The 16,110-nt window shown below is 39.9% G+C and overlaps 1 protein-coding gene across 3 annotated transcripts in view; it reads right to left on the bottom strand.

Annotated features, from left to right (window-relative positions):
* Positions 1-16,110, bottom strand: part of NEIL3 (nei like DNA glycosylase 3) — a 750,694-nt gene that overhangs the window by 504,187 nt on the left and 230,397 nt on the right. For all 3 annotated transcript variants that reach the window (XR_012124054.1, XR_012124056.1, XR_012124055.1), the window contains one exon: positions 5,737-5,847. The gene's annotated coding sequence lies outside the window, so the exon portion shown is untranslated. The remainder of the gene's footprint in view (positions 1-5,736; positions 5,848-16,110) is intronic.

A 16,110-nucleotide genomic window follows, 5' to 3' on the forward strand; every position in this document is an offset into this window, starting at 1 on the left:
ACTTGGAAAACCCATTAATAGTTTTACAATGTTAACATGTCTTCTTTTATTAAGGTGTAATTTCATTAACTTTAGAAATTACATAAGTTTCTCTGTGAAGATACTATGTTTTCTTTATTGGCTTAATTCCTAGTTATTTCATAGTCCCGGCTAATCATTTTCAGTGGCATATTAGTTTCTATTACAGTTTTAGTTGGTATTTACTGTCAAAGGTGCTGGACCCCAGTGCAAAATGTGTACACCCAACTGGGGAAGAGAAGAAAATACCAGCACTTCTGTATATGCTTATTTTTTATTTTCACATTTTTATTTTTAGGCAAATAATATCTAATGTATTAACACATTAGTTCTATTTTAATAAGAGTAACAAATTTATGAGGCACCAGTTTTGTGCTAGGGACTCAAATGCTTTCCAAGTATGAATTCACTTAATCCTCACAATATCCTGAGTGGTATAAGCATTATTATTAGTAGTAGTATTCTCATTTCACAGATAAGAAAAATATGGCAGAGGGTGGTTATGCAACTTGCCTAAATTCACACAGAAAGTGATGGAGCCAAGATTTGAAACCAAGGCAATCTTGCTCTTGATCTCTATGCTATGTTGTATGTAAAGTACATAATTGCAGTTTATAAATAAATACTGGGGTCATAATATGAGACTCATAAGATGAGTTGGCTTGTTTTTTAAAGATAAGGATTATACATATTTAAAATATTTGTCAGTTTTTAAATGACCAACATTTTGAGTAGTGTTATAGAAAAATACTATCAATCTTTAAACTTCATCTTGTATCTGGCAATTTCACTTAACTCCTTTATTAGATACACTAATGTCTTCATTCTCCTTGGTTTTCTATGTAGATAATCTTCCATTTACAAATAATGACAGTTTTATTTCTTCCAGTTCTTATCACGTTAATTATTTTCCTTGTCTTACTGTGATGGCTAGAGCCTTCAGTACTACATTAAATAGTAGTGTTTACATAAGATATTCTTGCCTTCTTGAGCTCAAAATTTCTTCATTAAGCACTATCTAGCTGAACCTTTTATCAAGTTAGACATCAGATTTGCTTCCAGTTTTCTTACTGTTTCTTTTGTGCTATAATTAAATAAGTGTAAAATTTATTAATGCCTTTCTATATCTCGATTATAATTTATTTTTCTTTTTTAGTACACTATTATAGTGAATTACGCTGCTAGAGTTTTGATCAGTTAACCATTGGAGCATTCTGAGATAATTCCTACCAATTCACACTGTATTATTCCTAGTAGATTATGAGTTTATTTGGCTAATATCTTAGTATTTTCTCACTCAAGTGCACTAGGACTAGTTTTTCCCTTTTTCTTTTATATGGTCCTTATTTACTTTTAAAGGACTCTATTTCAACTAACACTGAGGTTTTTTAGTTAGGGAAGAAAAGGAGGGGTACCAAAGCTAAAGGGTATTTTTTAAAGCAGGCTGATTTAGTCAGTTAAATATTTTTTGCAGTCCATCATAAGCTTAAAAGCGTCACAGCAGAATTTTGAAATTTGTAGCCTTTGACAATTTTGGAAAAAATTAAGAACATTAGCACTTTTGTATTAGTTTTACAGGGCGTGGTCATTTGGTCGCCAACCATTTTTGAAGACAATTTCCCCACAATTTCTGTCAGGCTATTAATGCAAAGAATTAAAATAACTACGTCAACATAAACTATGTGTTACTGGGCAAAGTGAAAGACAAAAGGAATCAGGTCCCAGAAGGCAATTACTATAAACAATTTCTGGTGGGGCCACATTTGTTCCAGGGACAAGATACATTCAGGCAATCATTCTTCAGACACACGGCGTTCTCACTTGGGACAAAGGGGCAACTGTTGTCTGCCTTGATTTAGGTCAGGATGTGGGGGGAGCGTTTAGTGAGGAGCCCCCTATAAGAAATAAAAGCTGAGAATAGAAACCTTACTAGTTTTAACTAGCATCTCAGACAGGGACTGAGTCATTTTAGACCAAGGACCAAGACGATAAAAGGTTTGTAGTCTTTTCACTTGAAGATACTTCTTATTTTTAATGATTGCAGGTTTCACATAATGAATGAGTAACTGGAAAACTCTTAAGACATTAACAACGTGTGTTCTTGTTTGTAGGGAAAACAAGGCATTTAGAGAAGCGGAAGCAAAGGACAGAGGTGGGTGGCAGCTGACAGGAAGAGCAGAAACTAAGCTAAGTTCTTCTGGCCACTGCATAGAAGGAAAGTCGCTCACAGGAAAAGCTTGAGCCTCAGAAAGGACCTGGAGTTTAAAACATAAATGCTTGAATTATGTCATTACGCCATGCTGCCTACTTTGTGGACACTCCAAGCTCGTCTGGATGGTGAGGAGTGATTCGAAGTAAGGTGACACTGACATTGATAGCTGTGAAATGACAGCAACAGATGGACCTTGCTGACATGAAGCCATCAAAGGTGTGCAAAGTTTAAGTAAAAATACTCAATTCTGAGCTTGACAGACCATATAGAAGCAGGTTATATCATTAACTAAAGGTTAGATAGAAATACAATAAGCTAGTTGAAGACAGTTGGGCATGCTCTAACCTTCTCAGTCACATTTATGCACCTGGGAGGTAACCTGTCAGCTGCATGGGTATCAATCTCTACCTCTGCAGTGGAACAAGTAGAGGTGACTGAGTCCAACGTACTGCATTTGATGTCTTAATAAGAACACAAAATGGTTACAATATGGTGACATGCATTCATAGCCCTAACAGAACAGAAGGGTCTGTTTCGGCAGCCAAAGACAAGATGACTTCTTACCCAAACTCTGAGCATATAATTGTAATCAGCTACGAACGTCAACAGAAAAGATCAGCCTTCTATAATTTGTAGATTTCTTGAAATCCACTTTTTTAAAAAGAAGAATACTTTGATACTGTTTGTTTCATGCACGCCGGGTTCAGGGTTTAGCTGAATCAAGGATCCTTTGGTATTTCTGATCTAATTATGGTTGGCTTGGACCCAATCTGGACTAGTGTGTAAGCCACAATAGGCTCTATATTCCATTATTAATCTCTTGGACTTCAAAGGTTTATCAGAACCAAAGCTATTAGACATTTAAACTCCTGGACTTTTTTCTTACTTGCTAAATACTGACCTGTTTTGTTTTTTTCTATTCCACAGTTCATTTGTGAAACTTGAAAATGCTAATGGATGTGTGTGTGTATGTATGGCCTGTGTGCAATTACACTCACACATGTATGCACACATACATGTTTTTTGTTCTTTCAGCGATAACGACTCACCTTTACAAAATATTCTTATTTAGATGAGCAAACCCTGAGAAACACTGCATCCTATTTATGTACTAATTAGGGCATCTAGAGCCATAGCCTGAATGCTGACTGGAACTACTGTCTATTTCAGATGTGGCAGTTTGGTTCAGTGGACATTTATGAGACAGCTTGATTGTAAATGGTTGTGATTAATCCCTAGCACATGCATGTTAGAACTTGCTCCTGAGGTTGAGTGCCAATGCGAAAGGGATTTGCACTGCACACTGGGAACTCAGAACCCCTACAGAGAAAAGGGTTAAGCATAACATTGACTCAGAAAAGGCCAAGGAAGTTACAGAAACACATTAGCAGAGATTTCAGATATGAAAATCATTTTGTACAAATTTCACCTTGTAATGTCTTTCAAACTGCGTAGGAAGTTGAATTGTTCTACAGGAGAGCAGCTAACAGTGTTCCTCAGGATAGCCTGGGCTTGATGTTTCATTTTAGAAACAGTAGTGATATTTCAGAGAGAAAAGCACCGCTCGGAGAAGCCCTGATGCCCAAAATGATGCACAGTGGGGGAAAGTCTGCTCTGAGTTCCTTGCATGATAACAAAGAAAGTTTAAATGTTTACTCTTTACAGAAACTCTTATAGAAGAGGAGAAAATGCAAAAGTGTAACTCTCAGCCAGACGTTTTGATCTGCCTTCTGACAGGGTCATGAATTCCTTAAGACTTTCTCTTTTGGTGTTAGGGATTACGTTCAGCTGCAGCAACAGAAACGCAGTCATGGTGGACTGACCAGGTAGGGCCTCTTCTGCTCCTACATGAAGTCTGCGCATAGGGAGGTGAGGGTGGCGTCATGGCATCGTGGTGTCGTCAGCAGCCTGGACTTACACTGTCTTTTTGTTCCCCCATCGTCGGGGTTACTTCCCGCTTGTAAGATGGTGTTCCCTACACCTCCGGCCTCCCTTCTGTGCTCCAGGCAGGAAGAGTAAGACAACTACAAGGAAGGAGGGGCCGGCCCCCATGTCAGGAGAGCAAAACTGCACAGGAATTCCTGGTAGGTTTCAGCTGAGCTCGTTAGCCAAACCATGTCAACGGATCAGCTTTTGCTAGAACAGTCTGAGAAATGGTGTTTTTTGTTTGTTTTTGTTTTGGGCCACAATGCCAATAAAAAGTACAGGATTTTTAATAAGAACAAAGGTGAAAATGGATATTGGATAGACAAGCAGCGTGTTCTGCCACATACTGCTTCAAGATATTTACCAGCGCCCATTCTGATTGGGCAACACCTAAAACATTCTGATTGGATGTTCTCAGGGAATAATGACATCCTGAGAGCTTGTTGCTCAAAAGTTCATGCGTCAAAACAACCACCCAATCATTCATACACACAGAAAGGCAGCGAGGCGAAGAAGGTACGTGAGGTCCACATATCGACATGAAATCATGAGCAGATCTGACATCACTGGCCCTGAGTTGCTGAGTCCTAAAAGAGAGACTATGTTGGTCTCCCAAAGTGCAAGCAAACACTGGTAAAACTAATGGCATAAATGGACAAATCCAATGAGCTTTTAACATCCCTTGTAAAATGCAGACAGTAAAATGCACAAGACAAACCATATGTTGCAAATGAAACACATTCAGTAAATTTGAAAGGCTTGATGTTTTAAAGCACGCTGATAATGACAGACTTAAATTAGAAACCAATAACATAAGATGTCTACACAAGCCCAAATATTTCAAAATCAAAGAACCCCCTTCTAAATATCAAGGTCAAAGAAAAAAAATCACAAATAAGTGAAAATTTAATTTGAGTAAAATTGTAACAAAAATGTAGCCTATGAAAATTTGTGGGATGTTGCTGAAATGTTATGTAAAGGAAAATCATTAAATTAAGAAAGAAAAATAGATTTAAGATCACTATACATTTCTATCTTATGAAGCAAGAAAAAGACAAGCAATTTAAATCCAAATATATAAATGGACAAAACTCCCATTTCCGTTCTCTGCTTCTTCAGTGTGTGGCCCTAATGTTTGCACTTTGGCTGCTGCCCCTCCAGGCATCACATTCCTATTCCAGGCAAGAAGAAAATGAAAGGTTCAGAAGGCTTTCCCATAAATCTCTGTCTTGCCTTGAGAAGGGATGCTCTTCCCAGACAGTGTCTGCCTTTATCTTACTGGCCAGAACATAGCTTTCCCTAAGTGCAAGTTATTTGGGAGAAATGAAGTTATATATATATTAAGCTGGGAACATTAATGATCATCTCCAACGAAACTGGAGTTCTGTTCGCAAGGAAGAAGGAGAGAATAGATACTGGCAAGTTGCAAGCAGCTTCTGCCACATGCCCACTGCAGAGAAATTAGAAAAAACAGAGAAATATTTCTCAATACTTCTTGTTCCATTTATTTATCCATTGATTTAATCTTTTTCCCTCTTTCTCCTGACCAATACCTTATTAGAAAATAAAGGTTTTCTTACCTCAGATAGTTACAGCAACTTCCAAAATACATCTTGGAGTTGATAGCTCCCTGATACACAGAACTTGCAGCAAAACAATTTTTCCTGGGATAATTTAGTATCCCTGAGAACCTTAAAGAAAAACCAAAATGTAAATAAGTTTCAGGGCAGATTGAAAAAGATTTCATGAGAGACCGTCAGCATTTTATTTGGGTCACAAAACAGGCCATTTCCTGTCTTCTCAAAGCCCTCCACTCTTAATCACTGCCCTGTGATCCAGGGTGTGGAAACGGACTCCTCAGGGCCACCATGGCAGCGGCCTCCCTGTCCCAAGAGCATGGCTGTTCGCTAATGGCTCTAGACACTGCGGGGCCCAGTCCTGTTCATCACTGTCGTAACCACCGTCACATGTCTCAGTGCCCACAGGGGGCACCGCACGACATGGCACGGCACACGTGCTCGCTGTCCAGGTTCTGCTGCTGAGTCGTTACACACTCTATTCTCACTGAGCTTCTCTCTGGTTGTGAGCGATACTGTCCACTGCTGTCAGCTACTAGAGTTAAAGCTTGTCACACTGTGGACCTTCCCCGCAGAAATCTGATGAGAAAGTGACACTACTGCTTTTTAGCTGCCTTTTTCATCATTAATGGATTTACTCAACATGCCCATTACTAGGTACCGTTTTCTTCATTACGGAGCTCAGCGATGACCATCGCCGAGTTCAAGGCTTGCCGGTACCTTCAGGATTTGAAGGAAAAAGTAAGGGCTACTATTTATCTGTCCTAGGACAGTCTTAAGTGACTTCATTCTTAAGTTATCCCTCTGAAGAAATAGTTAGTACACATATTTTATAGATGAATCAGCTGCTTCTAAAGAAACTTTTTTAGATTAGTTGTCCAAAGTCACATAAGCTGGTAAAGGTCATAACTAAACTTGAACCTGGGTCCTAATTTAATTATCTTTCAAACTAGTCTATTGTCCTATAAGAAGTGTTATAACATTTTCACCAAGAGGTCACAAAACTCAACCCTTGTTGGTGAGTCCAGGTTAACGTCACCTAGAGGACCCCAGGTCACCAACATCAGTGGTGCCTGTGCGAGAGCAGGGACAGGTGTTTGCAGAAGGTGAGGGAAGGTACTCAAAAAGTAACAGTGCAGGAGTAAAGTACGGAATTTTACACAAGTTGAATTACATGCTGTGTTCTTTTAATGGAGTGGAACTAAACTTACACTGTGTTCTTGTTTAACGTGGTTGATTTCCCTTGTACACGTTTACATCTTGACTCTGCTCACTTGCTTTCTAAGTGAGGCCTCCCTCATAATGATGGTTTTCTTCATAGTTGATCCTTGCCCCTAACTCTTCTCTCTTTCACTAGCCATTTCTAGTGTGATACTCCCCTGAAATGTGCTTCCTTACTTTGCTTTACGGGCTTTCATAATTTTCATGCTCTTTCACATCAGCCTCATTCTCCTCTCGCATTATCTCTGAGGGGTCCCAGCAGCGCATTCATTTCCGGAGCGTGTTTCAGAACCCCCCAGCTCCCTGTTCCTAGCAGGCGCAGATGCCTTCTGTGGCACATGCGCATCCATGCGCATTCTCTCCAGGCCCCTATTTCCTGGAGCTCGGTGCTCCGGCTCACTTAGGTGATGATGCTGGGGGCCCGGCCATCTGCAGACTGTGGCTGCCATTGGCTCTACTTGTGCCTTCTACTTCAGAGGTGCTGTGTTTCTTTAAATAAATTCCATCTGTAATAATTGTAAACTTTATTAAAACTTGAAAAAACAATCTTACGGATCTTTTTGGCATGTTTTCTTCTTTACAGGTTTTAGTGTAAAGGGCTGCCCTTTCCTTTAATTGTTCTCAGTAACGGAAAGTGTTTATTAGAGATTAACACCCACGGGTGCTGCTTTCACCACTCCTGTTTCTGATCCCACATTCGCTGGCCTTGAACCCACATTTCCCACCTGGTGACACGAGATACAGCACATGTTTACAGCTTTTCAGAGCATTTTCCATTAACCTCATACTGGCTTAAAATTCAGGCGCTAACCTGGGCAAGGATGACCATTTATTAAGGTAATGTTTTGGCACAGGTACTTCCCTACCATTAAGTAAGATTGGTAGGAAAAAAAATATCAGCTATGTGATATAATATGATAGAGGCGAAAATAAACTATAAGAGCCTTTAAACTCACTTTTGAGTTTTAACTCAGTTTTGAAATAGATAGACCAAATGAAGGAAAAAAGGCTTTCATGGAAAAAAAAGAAAACAGGACTAAATAGAAACGAATAGTGAAAGAGCAATAGCTATCTATAAAACTCATGGAAATGGAATTTCAGTTTTTTTGCATATTTTTATATCACAGAATCATGACACAATTTTTACCCATTTGTAAGAAAATCAGCAAGCATTAGAATTATCCAAGGACAGAGTAGATATTGAACAAAGTAACCTAAGATGTTCAGTCTGCCCATATCAGAGGTAACACAGGATGTCAAAGTTGATCCATTATTAGATTTTAAGTAGTTCATCTTTGAAAACATCTTGTCACACAGATAGGTATTGCCAAACACTATGTCCATATAAGAGCAAACAATTTTAATCGAACACATTTGTTGACTAGAAGGCATATAAGAATGTCATTATATTTTTCTCTTGATATTTGACTTTACCACATCATGCTATTGCATATTAGTACCTTCCAAAGGAAGATTAGATGGAAGATTTTCAATTGCACAGTTAAATGGACTTCAAAATATGGAGGGTTATTTAACTAAGGTCTGCAAAATGCTGCTGGAACTTTGTGGTTTGAACTTAGAAAAGATATCTACTGCAAATTTATGTGGGAACAGAGAGCTTGCTTTTTGTTTCTAATAGTGCATGCCACAGAAAAATGAGCTTTGCTTTGTTTCAGACAGCATTAGTTGTAGGAATGACTTCATTGCAGCATAAGTTTTGCATATAAGCCCTCTTTGACCATGGAATTTTATATGGAATTAAGAAATGCTACCAAGTTCACACTAAAAGCTAATGCCCAAACCACTCAGTTTGCTGGTAGTAGTTGAAGGTAGTATTTCCAACTAGTTAAAAACATTAAACCTTTCCCAGCTTACGGAATGCCCTGGGAACAGCAGTGGGTGGGGCCAGCCTGCAGGCTGTGGTTTGCCAACCTCTGAATCAGGCCGACGGGGCCTCTGAAGTCAGAGTCCTGAGGTTTGAATTCTGGTCACACTGACTTTGGGCTAATCAGCTACAGTCTCCAAAGCCTCCAAGAGAGGAAAAGAGTTTTCCCCGAGTCGAAAGAGTTAAATGAAGGGATTGTGTGGAATTATTTAAACAATAAATAGCTTTGAGTTGTAAAATAAAAACCCACCACAGGGCTATAAATGGATACAAAAAATTCGACCATATAAAATGAGGACAGGGCAGGCGGGGCAGAGCCAAGATGGCAGCATGAGTAGGACAGTGGGAATCTCCTCCCAAAACATATATATTTTTGAAAATACAACAAATACAACTAACCCTAAAAGAGAGACCAGGAGACACAGGACAACAGCCAGACCACAACCACACCTGTGAGAACTCAGCACCTCACAAAGGGGATCAGATACAAGCCCCGGCCTGGCAGGACCCGAGCGCCCCTCCCCCCAGCTCCCAGCAGGAGGAGAGGAGTCAGCAGGGAGGGAGAGGGAGCCCAGGACTGCTGAGCACCCAGCCCCACTCATCCGGACCACAGCGCAGACACAGTGCATGCGCAGGGTCCTGGATACTAGGGAAACAGGGCGGCAGGACCGGTGAGCGGGTACGGGAGGCCAGCGCTGGAGGACAAAAGAAAAGTGAGTGGACATCTTTTGTTGTTGTTGTTGTTGTTGTTGTTTTGTTGTGGTGAGTGCTTTTTGGAAGTCTTAAAGGGACAGGGACCCTAATACTAGGGAAACAGGGCAGCAAGACCGGCGAGTGGGTGCCTGAGGCCGGCACCCAGGGACAAAGAAAAGCGAGTGCTTTTTGAAAGTCTTAAAGGGACAGGGACCCCACAGCTGGACAGAAGCATCCCGGGTCAGAGTCCAGCAGCTGGAAATTCCAGGGAACTCCGGGCGCACTAACCCCCTGGGCAACAGCTCCGAGACCCCTCACGGAGGTAAACAGCCAAACAGCCCCCGTCCATTACCCCTCCGGGGCCCCGCCATAGCAGAGCAGTGGCCTGAGGCTGGCCACACCCACGGCAAGGGAGCTTCCTCCATACCGGCCAGGCAAGATACAGAGAACCAGTCTACACGCAATTGCCCAACACAAGCCACTAGGGGTCAAAGTTGTCCCAGTAAAGAAAGGCCAGGAGCAAGTGGAAAGTCTTGGCTCTTCAAGCTGACAGACGAGTCAATACCTCACCTCTGCACCTATAAACATGAAAAGGCAAAAAAATTTGATCCAGACAAGACTAAGCCAGACAGCTTTGACATCTTCTATATCTTCCCCTGAGAAGGAACCTGGGGAGATAGATTTAACCAGTCTTCCTGAAAAAGAATTCAAAACAAAAGTCGTAACCATGCTGATGGACTTGCAGAGAAATATGCAAGAAATAAGGAGGGAGAATACAGAAATTAAACAATCTCCGGAAGGACTTCAAAACAGAATGGACGAGATGCAAGAGACCATTAATGGACTAGAAAACAGAGAACAGGAACGCAGAGAAGCTGATGCAGAGAGAGATAAAAGGATCTTCAGGAATGAAAGAATATTAAGAGAACTGTGTGACCAATAGAAAAGGAACAATATCTGCATCATAGGGGTACCAGAAGAATAAGAGAGAGAAAAAGGGATAGAAAGTGTCATTGAAGAAATAATTGCTGAAAACTTCCCCAAACTAGGGGAGGAAATGGCCTCTCTGACTACAGAGGTACACAGAACTCCCATGACAAGGGATCCAAGGAGGGCAACACCAAGACTCATAATAATTAAAATGGCAAAGATCAAAGACAAGGACAAAGTATTAAAGGCAGCCAGAGAGAAAAAAAAGGTCACCTACAAAGGAGAACCCATCAGGCTATCATCAGACTTCTCAACAGAAACCCTACAGGCCAGAAGAGAATGGCATGATATACTTAATGCAATGAAACAGAAGGGCCTCGAATCAAGATTACTGTATCCAGCACAATTATCATATAAATATGAAGGAGGGATTAAACAATTCCCAGACAAGCAAAAGTTGAGGGAATTTGCCTCCCACAAACCACCTCTACAGGGCATCCTACAGGGACTGCTCTAGATGGGAGCACTTCTAAAAAGAGCACAGAACAAAATCCACAACATATGAAGAAGGGAGGAGGATGAATAAGAACGGAGAGAAATAAAGAGTCATCAGACCATGTTTATAACAGCTCAATAAGCAAGTTAAGTTAGACAGTAAGATAGTAAAGAAGCTAACCTTGAACCTTTGGTAACCACAAACTTAAAGCCTGCAATGGCAATAAGTACATACCTTTCAATAATCACTCTAAATGTAAATGGACTGAATGCACCAATCAAAAGACACAGAGTAATAGAATGGATAAAAAAGCAAGACCCATCTATATGCTGCTTACAAGAGACTCACCTCAAACCCAAAGACATGCACAGACTTAAAGTCAAGGGATGGAAAAAGATATTTCATGCAAACAACAGAGAGAAAAAAGCAGGTGTTGCAGTACTAGTATCAGACAAAATAGACTTCAAAATAAAGAAAGTAACAAAAGATAAAGAAGGACATTACATAATGATAAAGGGCTCAGTCCAACAAGAGGATATAACCATTATAAATATATATGCACCCAACACAGGAGCACCAGCATATGTGAAACAAATACTAACAGAATTAAAGGAGGAAATAGATTGCAAAACATTCATTTTAGGAGACTTCAACACACCACTCACCCCAAAGGACAGATCCACCGGGCAGAAAATAAGTAAGGACACAGAGGCACTGAACAACACACTAGAACAGATGGACCTAATAGACATCTATAGAACTCTACACCCAAAAGCAACAGGAGACACATTCTTCTCAAGTGCACATGGAACATTCTCCAGAATAGACCACATACTAGGCCACAAAAAGAGCCTCAGTAAATTCAAAAAGATTGAAATCCTACCAACCAACTTTTCAGACCACAAAGGCATAAAACTAGAAATAAATTGCACAAAGAAAGCAAAAAGGCTCACAAACACATGGAGGCTTAACAACATGATCCTAAATAATCAATGGATCAATGACCAAATTAAAATGGAGATCCAGCAATATATGGAAACAAATGACAACAACAACACAAAGCCCCAGCTACTGTGGGACACAGCAAAAGCAGTCTTACGAGGAAAGTATATAGCAATCCAGGCATATGTAAAGAAGGAAGAACAATCCCAAATGAATGGTCTAATGTCACAATTATCGAAACTGGAAAAAGAAGAACAAATGAGGCCTAATGTCAGCAGAAGAAGGGACATAATAAAGATCAGAGAAGAAATAAATAAAATTGAGAAGAATAAAATGATAGCAAAAATCAATGAAACCAAGAGCTGGTTCTACGAGAAAATAAACAAAATAGATAAGCCTCTAGCCAGACTTATTAAGAGGAAAAGAGAGTCAACACACATCAACAGAATCAGAAATGGGAAAGGAAAAATCACGACGGACCCCACAGAAATACAAAGAATTATTAGAGAGTACTATGAAAATCTATATGCTAACAAGCTGGGAAACCTAGGAGAAATGGACAACTTCCTAGAAAAATACAACCTTCCAAGACTGACCCAGAAAGAAACAGAATATCTAAACAGACCAATTACCGGCAATGAAATTGAAGCCGTAATCAAAAAACTACCCGAGAATAAAACCCCCGGGCCAGATGGATTTACCTCGGAATTTTATCAGACATACAGAGAAGACATAACACCCATTCTCCTTAAGGTTTTCCAAAAATAGAAGAACAGGGAATACTCCAAAACTCATTCTATGATGCCAACATCACCCTAATACCAAAACCAGGCAAAGACCCCACCAAAAAAGAAAACTACAGACCAATATCCCTGATGAATGTAGATGCAAAAATACTCAACAAAATATTAGCAAACTGAATTCAAAAATACATCAAAAGGATCATACACCATGACCAAGTGGGATTCATCCCAAGGATGCAAGGATGGTACAACATTCGAAAATCCATCAACATCATCCACCACATCAACAAAAAGAAGGACAAAAACCACATGATGATCTCCATAGATGCTGAAAAAGCATTCAACAAAATTCAACATCCATTCATGATAAAAACTCTCAACAAAATGGGTATAGAGGGCAAGTACCTCAACATAATAAAGGCCATATATCATAAACCCACAGCCAACATCATACTGAACAGCGAGAAGCTGAAAGCTTTTCCTCTGAGATCGGGAACCAGACAGGGATGCCCACTCTCCCCACTGTTACTCAACATAGTACTGGAGGTCCTAGCCACGGCAATCAGACAAAACAAAGAAATACAAGGAATCCAGATTGGTAAAGAAGAAGTTAAACTGTCACTATTTGCAAATGACATGATATTGTACATAAAAAACCGTGAAGACCCCACTGCAAAACTACTAGAACTAATATCGGAATTCAGCAAAGTTGCAGGATACAAAATTAACACACAGAAATCTGTGGCTTTCCTATACACTAACAATGAACTAACAGAAAGAGAAATCAGGAAGACAATTCCATTCACAATAGCATCAAAAAGAGTAAAATACCTAGGAATAAACCTAACCAAGGAAGTGAAAGACCTATATCCTGAAAAAATACAAGACACTCTTAAGAGAAATTAAAGAGGTCACTAACAAATGGAAACTCATCCCATGCTCATGGCTAGGGAGAATTAATATCGTCAAAATGGCCATCCCACCCAAAGCAATATACAGATTCGATGCAATCCCTATCAAACTACCAACAGCATTCTTCAATGAACTGGAACAAATAGTTCAAAAATTCATATGGAAACACCAAAGACCCTGAATAGCTAAAGCAATCCTGAGAAGGAAGAAGAAAGTGGGGGGGGTGGATCTCACTCCCCAAATTCAAGCTCTACTACAAAGCCACAGTAATCAAGACAATTTGGTACTGGCACAAGAACAGAGCCACAGACCAATGGAACAGAATAGAGACTCCAAACATTAACCCAAACATATATGGTCAACTAATACTCAATAAAGGGGCCATGGACATACAATGGGGAAATGACAGTCTCTTCAACAGCTGGTGCTGGCAAAACTGGACAGCTACATGTAGGAGAATGAAACTGGATCACTGTCTAACCCCATACACAAAAGTAAATTTGAAATGGATCAAAGACTTGAATGTAAGTCATGAAACCATAAAACTCTTAGAAAAAAACATCGGCAAAAATCTCTTAGACATAAACATGAGTGACCTCTTCTTGAACATATCTCCCCAGGCAAGGAAAACAACAGCAAAAATGAACAAATGGGACTATATCAAGCTGAAAAGCTTCTGTACAGCAAAGGACACCATCAATAAAACAAAAAGGTATCGTACAGTATGGGAGAATATATTCATAAATGACATATCCGATAAGGGGTTGACATCCAAAATATATAAAGAGCTCACACACTTCAACAAACAAAAAGCAAATAATCCAATTAAAAAATGGGCAGAGAAGCTGAATAGACAGTTCTATAAAGAAGAAATTCAGATGGCCAACAGACACATGAAAAGATGCTCCACATGGCTTGTCATTAGAGAAATGCAAATTAAAACCACAATGAGATATCACCTCACACCAGTAAGGATGGCTACCATCCAAAAGACAAACAACAACAAATGTTGGCGAGGTTGTGGAGAAAGGGGAACCCTCCTACACTGCTGGTGGGAATGTAAACTAGTTCAACCATTGTGGAAAGCAGTATGGAGGTTCCTCAAAATGCTCAAAATAGAAATACCATTTGACCCAGGAATTCCACTTCTAGGAATTTACCCCAAGAATGCAGCACTCCAGTTTGAAAAAGACAGATGCACCCCTATGTTTATCGCAGCACTATTTACAATAGCCAAGATATGGAAGCAACCTAAATGTCCATAAGTAGATGAATGGATAAAGAAGATGTGGTACATATACACAATGGAATATTACTCAGCTATAAGAAAAAAACAGATCCTACCATTTGCAACAACATGGATGGAGCTAGAGGGCATTATGCTCAGTGAAATCAGCCAGGCAGAGAAAGACAAGTATCAAATGATTTCACTCAAATGTGGAGTATAAGAACAAAAGAAAACTGAAGGAACAAAACAGCAGTAGAAGCACAGAACCCAAGAATGGACTAACAGTTACCAAAGGGAAAGGGACTGGGGTGGACAGGTGGGAAGGGGGTGATAAGGGCGGGAAGAAAGAAAGGGGGCATTACGATTAGCATGTATAGTGGGGGGGGCGTGGGGAGGGCTGTGCAACACAGAGAAGACAAGTAGTGATTTTACAGCATCATACTATGTTGATGGACAGTGACTGTGAAGGGGGATGGGGGGGGGACTTGGTGAAGGGGGAAGCCTAGTAAACATAATGTCCTTCATGTAATTGGAGATTAATGATACCAAAATAAAACTAATAAAAAACATGAGGACAGGGTGGGGGTGGGAGGAATGGAGGTGCTCTCGTGGGAAAGCTGGTGAGATGAACTTGGGGACATCTGCTGCCAGTCACCATTCACCTTCTCTCTGAGTTCTTGTGGAGGGGCTGCATGGTACTAGAAGTACTGTAGCTGTTTTGTTAAGATTGCCATGATGGCACTCTTTTTCTATTCTCTGTGACCAGCTAATGAGCCAGGCATAATGCCATTTTATAGATAAGGACAGCAAGGCTGACGGCCTTGAATTTCCCCATTTCATCTCCTACCAGTCCATGCTAAAGAAATCCTGCTTTTCACCAGTTCTGTGCTGTTATTCCCCAGTTAATCCCAATTTTCCTTTTCTTCAGAGTATCTACAGGTAGCAAGCAGAGCATCATCATGGATTTGCTCTCCTTCAGACCTAGAGAGTGCCTTTAAATATATTCATGTCCTTATATACGACCTTTCATATAACCTGATTATATGCCTATCTCCTTCCATAATGGTTATCCTAACAAGTCAAGGGTGTATCTTATTTTCATATGTACAGAAATGACTATGACAAAGTTATTCAGATAAAAGTAGTGAACCAAGTAGTGAATGAAGATTGTGTATAAATGAAATAGTATTTCATTACTAATCCTCACAATGGAGAATGCTCTTTATTTATTTAGTTGTGCTATTTTTATATTATTTTTTATATTGTTATTTATTTATAAACTAAAATAAACCTTTTATAGAAGAAACACATAGATTTAACATGTATT

This window comes from Manis javanica, chromosome 12 (genome assembly GCF_040802235.1).
Source record: "Manis javanica isolate MJ-LG chromosome 12, MJ_LKY, whole genome shotgun sequence".
Classification (NCBI taxonomy): Eukaryota; Metazoa; Chordata; class Mammalia; order Pholidota; family Manidae; genus Manis; species Manis javanica.